Here is a 7,761-nt window from a genome sequence, read left to right as displayed (position 1 = left end):
ATCAATCAATCCTGATTCCTGTTTACAGGTTTAGATTAAGATATGCTAAAGGCCCCTGAAATATGTCCTGTTTAAAAGGCCCAGGGCATCCTGCCCAGAAATGTGGATTCTAACAAATCCTTGAAATCTAATATGTAATCTGTTTTGTGCTTAGAAGCCTCTTCTAACCCAACACCTTGAACTATAGCTTATTTAACGTGTGTGTAAATCTGACGCTGCCTGTTTGGCTAGCCGCTATCCTCCATTGGATCCTGTGTATTATGTTCTTATATTTTATGGATTTAAGCTCTGTTATGTGAATTGCCCAGAGAGCTTTGGTTATTAGCCAGTATGGGGATGTAAAAACAAACCAGCAAAGAAAGGAAACAAAAATCCTTTGCATGTCCAGAGGATTTTTAGTTGTCAAGGCTCTTCAGCTTTTCTCTTTCCAAATGATCCTTGGCCCTCAACACCTGCCACCTTTTTGATAGAGTTGCTATCTGACAATGTAAGCATTCGGATGTTAAATGAATCCAGTGCCAAGTCAGTGCTGCTCCAAAGGAGGGAATGGGGAAGGGGGAGAAAGAAAAAAAGGGAGTGAGCCATAAAAACACTGACGTCTGAGCCAAGATAAATTACTTTTATGTTTTTTGGCTGGGGGAATCACACAAAACATCCGCTTTGCAAGAGATAATGAGGTTAAGATGGTTAGAAGAAGAGATAATTGAGAAACACACAATTAAAAAGACAAGGAGGGGGAAAGTGGAGCATTGTAGGGCTTTCCAAGAAGTTACATTTGATAGGATCATTATAATCTGTTAAACTTACATGCCACCTCTTCCCCAGGGAGACCAAGGCAGCATACATAGCATCTCCAAACAGCCTTTCAACAAGGCACCAACAACCTAAGCTAAACCTCAGTAAGCTTCAGTAAGATTATTAATGTCCTGCAGGTCATCCTAGGCTTCTCCATCTACCTTTATCATCAAACAACTCAGGTGCCGCTCCTATTAAACCCCTATAAGCTCTTTTCTGCCTTGAATCAACTCCCTACTGCCTTAGAATCCATACCATCCAACTGTCCCAATCTGTCAGGGACAGTCCCAATTCATCTTTTGTCTTCCCGTTTTTTTCCAGCTACTTTGAAAATGTCCTGTTTCTCTCTCCTCCTCTCACGTTCTCCCTTCATCCTTAGTTTATTGCAACTCGAGTTTAAAGTGCAAAAGCAGTCAGTATTCCATTAACGCAGTAGGAGGAACAGGAGAGGATTGGCAGAATCTTGTCCTTTCTGGTAGGCTCCAGCAAAAGCAATGTGTTCCAACTTCTCCTAAGCTGTGTGTGTTATACTTCACCACACTGACCATACTTTGATATTACTTGGCCACATATTCCTGGTTCCCATCCATGAAGTGTTGGAGGATATGTGATCCTAAGCATGTTTATCATGCCATGGCCAGGGTTTATGGAGTGGTCATGGTGCTGAAACCTAGCCTCCAGACAGATTCAGCACTTTGGCTATTTTCCTGAATATCCTGAAGGCACCAGATCCTGTCTGATCTTGGAGGCTAAGCAGGGTCAACCTGGTTACAAGACTGCCAATGAATATTAGGTGCTGTGTGCTAAATTTCAGAGGAAAGAACTAGGAAATCCACCTCGGAACATATCGACCATACATATCTAATGTCAGAGTAACTGATATGCTAACATTCACATGTAGATGCTAACCAAAACCTGACTTGGTATGAGAAAGTTTCTTGCAATGGGTGAACATTTTGCCAAAATGTATAAAGAAACAGCTGTTAGCGCTTTTTAAAAAATGATAGAAAATGAGACACAGGAGAAAATTCAGATGGCGTTGCAATGTGTTAGCAATGTTTTGCTCTTCAAACCATGCACAGGCAACGTGCCATTTGGATTTTAAGCAAAACAAACCAACAACAACAATGCAGGCAGGGGAGTTCATGTCGGCACATTCATTTATCATCCAAGCAATAAGACAGCAAAGGAGTCAACACACCAAATAATCAAAAACTCATTGTGGAGTATATGGACGGCTCGCAAACAGGGCAGAAAGCAATGGACTGAATGTGCTAATGTTGCAGATTAATCTGAATGTTTTCTTTTTCTTCCCCAAAAAGAGAATGGAATAATGCTGTTGCAGAGTAGAATGCGGATATGAATCAAAGAATGCCGAGTGGAACGGCTCCCTGTTACAGTGATGCTAGCTGCCTTTTTCCAAGGCATTTATCACTGGGTAGATTACACCATCTCTACTAATCACAAAGTCCCAGGCTGTTGCACATTGCAGAATTAATGCAGTTTGACATTGCTTTAACTGTCATGGCTCCATCCTACAGGATCCTGGGATTTCTAGGGGGGTTTTATTTGGTGACACCAGAGTGCTCTGAAAGAGAAATGCTAAATACAGTTGTTCCTCCATATCCACGGATTCTTTATCCACAGATTCAACCATTCATGGCTTGAAAATATATTTTTAAAAATTCTAAAAAGCAAAGCTTGTTTTTGCCATTTTATATAAGGGGCACCTTTTTATTAAGCCATTATATTTAATAGGACTTGAGCATCCATGGATTTGGGTGCCCATGGGGTGTCCTGGTACCAAATCCCTCTGGCTCCCTTATGACACTGAATAAACCACTGTCGAATAGCTCTTACTGTCAGGAGGTTTTTCCTAATGTTGAGGTGGAATCTCTTTTCCTATCATTTTAATCCATTGCTCCAGGTCCTATTCTCTGCAGCAGCAGAAAGCAAGCTTGCTCCATTGTCAGTACGATATCCCTTCAAATATTTAAACAGAGCTATCACACCATCTCTTCGCCTTCTCTTTTCCAGGCTAAATATACCCAGCTCCCTAAGTAGCTCCTCCTAGGGCATCATTCTCAGAACTTGCACCATTTTGGTCGCCCTCCTCTGGACATGCTCCAGCTTGCCAACATCCTTTTTGAATTGTGGTGCCCAGAACTGGACATAGTATTTCAGGTGAGGCTGCAACAATTTGCTTTTGCCTGAGTCTACTGGGAACGGCAAAATCTGACCCCTTTCTTCTTCTCTCCTCTGTGCTAAATTAATTGCAGTTACATTTGTACTTCAGACTCAGCATCAATGGAAGTAAGTCAAGGATGAAAGGAGAAAGTTTTTGGGGGGGGGAGACTGGGACATTTTTAAAGCAGCTGAAAAAATGGGACAACAGGGGATTAAATGGGACTGTCCCTGCCAAATTGGGACAGTTGGATCATATGCAATGGTCTGACTTGGTGTGAGTCATCTTACTAAGACCCAAGCTATTAAGAAAACAGTATTCTTAAAACAACCAACACATTTGATCTTAACATAGTAGCTTTGATAGGCATGGAGTTCAGGAGGTAAGGTTCAAGGTCCTGAGTTTCACATTCAGTCTATCTGTACCTGTGATCCAACACAAGGTTGAATTCTTATACTTACTGAAAGCAGTGGGGTTAAGAGTGCAGACTCCATTGCGCCAACTGCTTCCATTCCTTGAAACACCAGCTCTGGCTTCAGTGACACATGCCTTGATAACATCCTGTTGGGATTACTCTAACATGCTCAATGTGGGGCTGCCTTTGGAAACTGTTCAGCAAGTCCAAAATGCTGCATCCAGATCGTTGACTGGGATAGGTTATAATAAGGGCCATATAACTGCCTTGCTAAAACAACTCCACTGATTGTTGATTCATTCCTGGGCAGAAGTTAAAGTGTTGGCTATGACCTTTAGAGCCCTACATAGCTTGGGGCCAGACGGTTTGAAAAATGGTATCTCCCTTCATGAACCTGCTTGTATTCTAAGATCTGCGGAGGAAGCCTTTTTCTCAATCGCACCACCATCCCAGGCATGTCTTGTGCAAGGTGACCAGATGGCCTCCTTTTCCAAGACATGTCCTACATTTCAAAGTGTCCTCCATTTTGAGCATGACTAAGAAGCATGAATTCACATTGATATTAGTGTTTTTAGCTGGTATTTTGTAATGTCCCCCATTTTTCTTGAATGTCCTATGTTTTGCAGTGTCTTGTCATCCTTTGCAGTTATGGCATTTGGTGACGCTGGTCTTGTGAGGACACAAGAGAGGGCCTTCTCAGCGGCTGCTCCCAGGTTATCGAACTCCCTTCCCAGGAGGTCTGGTTGGACCCTCCAGCAAGTAAAGTATTTTATTGTATATTGTGTTTTTAAATTGTTTTTATTATGCTGTGAACTGCTGTGATCCATGGAATAGCGGTATATAAATAAATTTTATTATTATTATTATTATTATTATTATTATTATTAAAGACCTTTTTATTCAAGGAAGCTTTTGGTTTTTAGTGAAGGTTTTAATGGGAGGAGGGGACTATAGTGTTTTTTGTTTTATTATGTTTAAAGTAGCATGTAATGCTCTTTTTAACTTCTTTTAATGCTTAGGTAGCCTTATGCTTAATAATGCTTAGGATGTTTTCGGGATTTCAAGATACCACATTATATCCTTATTGACACACCTAAGGAGCCTCTTGGGAAGAAACCAGACTAAAAACTAAATGAAGAAAGAAATGCACAGTCTGAGCAATGACAAGTAAGTGTCATTTGGGGCTTAACCAAAATTAGCTTTCTTTCATTTTTTAAAGCCATTGGAACTTTTTTCCTTCCTAGTTTCTAAACAAAACAGGAAGCCTGAGTGCCAAGAAATGTGGTTTCATACTGTTTGTGATCCTGAACTGATTCACTTTCAAGAAAGTTTCACTGATCAAAGGGGCGCTACTCCAAAAATAAACAGGCAAACCACTGTGAGCGAGGATACAGTGTGCGAAATCTAGTTTTCTGAATTTCTAGACCATGCCATGTTTGCAGTAATTTCAGATAAGCGTCTACCGCGACGTTTGTAAAACCGGCGGAAAAGAACAAGACAAATGACAGGGAAAATGTAAAGCTTTGTGGGAGTCTCTTTTTTACTCTTCTGGACATAAATTCACTCACTGCTTCAATGATACGCCTTGGCTTACTGGGACACAGGCTTAGTAGCCTGCTGGTTCATGTCAGTAGAACATAAAATGCAAAGATGTTGGCTTGCCGCAAGTTAAACCGGCTTCCGGGTGGGCTATGGAGTTGAGACTGCCATGGTCGCCTTAGTTGATGATCTCCGTCTGGGCATGGACAGGGGAAGCGTGTCCCTGTTAGTGCTTTTGGACATCTCAGCGGCTTTCGATACCATCGACCATGGTATCCTTCTGGAACGCCTGGGAGAGTTGGGTATCGGGGGCACTGTTTTGCAGTGGTTCCGTTCCTACCTCTCGGGTAGATTCCAGATGGTGGAGCTGGGGGACTGTCGCTCCGATACGAGGGCCCTTACATCTGGTGTCCCTCAGGGAGCGATTTTGTCCCCTATGCTATTCAACATTTACATGAAACCGCTGGGAGAGATCATCCGGAGACACGGGGCGCGGTGTTATCAGTACGCTGATGACACCCAGATAGTCTTCTCTGTGTCTCCGACTGATGCAGTAACTAAGGATGGCATCTCTCCTCTAGATGCCTGCTTGGCGTCGGTAATGGGCTGGATGAGGGAGAACAAACTCAGTGTGAATCCAGGGAAAACGGAAGTACTGGTGATAGGTTCCCCAGTTCCGGGTGGTGAGATCTGTCATCCGGTCCTGAACGGGGTCACGCTCCCCTTAAAGGACTCGGTGCGCAGCTTGGGAGTACTCCTTGATTCGTCGCTCCAGCTGACTTCTCAGGTGGATGCGACGGTCAGGAGTGCTTGTTATCAGCTTCGGCTGATACGCCAGCTGCGTCCCTACCTGGACCATAGGGACCTTGAAACTGTTGTACATGCTTTGGTAACCTCTCGATTGGATTTCTGCAATGCGCTCTACATGGGGCAACCCTTGTACCAAACTCGGAAGCTGCAAATGGTACAGAACATGGCAGCTAGATTGGTCGCTGGTACTTCCAGGTCGGACCATATAACACCTATTTTAAAAGATCTACATTGGCTGCCTATTCGCTTCCGAGCTCAATACAAGGTGTTGGTTTTGACCTATAAAGCCCTAAATAGCTTGGGCCCAGGGTACTTGGAGGACCGCCTCTCCCCATATAGTCCGCCCCGCACACTTCGAACATCCGGGACTAACTTGTTAGAGGTTCCTAGATCACATCTTGTGAGGACCTCACAGAGGGCTTTTACCATCGCTGCCCCATTTTCTTGGAATAAGCTCCCTGTAGAGCTTCGCTCCGCCGCCTCACTAGATTCTTTTAAAAAGAATTTAAAAACATACTTATTCCAGCTGGCCTTCCCACTTTAGTTAACTGTTTCTCCTCTGCCCCTTCTTTTCCTCTTCTGACCCTGGACCATTGTGATTTGATTGTTTTTGCCCTTGACATGTGTATTTTTCTGATTCCTGTTCCCTTTTTATGCAGTAATGTTTTAACTTTTATACTGTAATTGTTTACTTTGTATTGTAACTTTTTTAAACTTTTGTAAGCCGCCTTGATCATTTTTTTGGAAAGGCGGGGTAGAAATAAAATTTATTATTATTATTATTATTATTATTATTTCTGCATTCTGTTATTTAAATAAACTCAGTGATATATAAACTCAAAGCAATGCCTTGCTTGATATTTATCTGCATTTACCTAGGTTCCAGTATGATTACATTTGCTAGATTCAATTTATTTACATTATCTCTTCAAATGGATCCCATTCTTTTTCTGTTTTATGGATCAGTTTTTTATTAATCATGTGTGTTAACTTGTCCATATTCTTCTTTTCTTCAGTCTTAAGTTTCCAGTCCTTTATCGGCCACCTCCCTGGTCCAGTTCAAGAAGGAGCTGAAGACTCTCTTGTTCACACAAGCATTCCCTGAACCAGGCTTCAATTAGTCTCTTCTCCCCCTCTATGTCAGCAGTGACATGCTGGCTAGAATGTTTTAATGTATATGCTTTTAATGCATCTGTGGTTTTTATTGTATGTATTGTATATGATTTTATCTTGTACACCGCCCTGGTTCATAGAAGGGCGGTATATAAATAAAATTTTTATTATTTATTATTATTTATTGTAGGAGGTTCCTCCACCTTCCAACCTTTGGCAATGACTAGCCTCGCTGCTCTTACTAAAGGAAGTATAATTCACCAGTATTTCTTTGAGTCTTCTTTATTGATCTTTGATGTCATGTTTAGTAAGTACAGTTCCATAGAAAAGGGGATTTGTATTGCTTTATGCACTTGGGACAGTAACAGTAATATTTGTCAATTGATTAAAAGGTATCTTAATATTACTAGACCTCTGGGTTTTAATATCAGTGTTCAGTTAATAAATGATAACTTGGTTTCTTTCTGATTCTAGGAAGAGAAAGTTGTAGGCAATTTAAGATCAGACCCCAAATCATAATAATCACAATTAACTTGTAACATCCCTGGCTTGCTGAAAAATTCATTCAGATATCAAAATGATATCTTGTGAATTCATCATCATTTACTTTTGCCATCTTGGGACACTTGTGGCCAAACTCTCATGCTGTTTGACCACAAGTGTCCCAGTTTTCATGTGTGAAATGCTGAAGAGTGTGATGAGAAGAAGAATCCCTGCAACATATGTACAAGTCTGTAGGACAGAGTAGGGAAGAAGGCAAGAAGAATACAAAATCTCTCTGTCCCTCTTTCTCTCTGTGTGTGTATGCCTTCAAGTCATTTCCCACTTATGGTGATCCTAAGGTGAATCTAGCATGGGGCTTTCTTGAAAAGATTTGTTCAGAGGATGTTTGCTACGACCTTCC

Source organism: Sceloporus occidentalis, unplaced genomic scaffold (genome assembly GCF_023333645.1).
Source record: "Sceloporus occidentalis isolate IW3139 unplaced genomic scaffold, rSceOcc1.0.p SCAF_9, whole genome shotgun sequence".
NCBI classification, from domain to species: domain Eukaryota; kingdom Metazoa; phylum Chordata; class Lepidosauria; order Squamata; family Phrynosomatidae; genus Sceloporus; species Sceloporus occidentalis.
The sequence above is the reverse complement of the archived record's forward strand: the minus strand, read 5'-3'. Positions refer to the sequence as shown.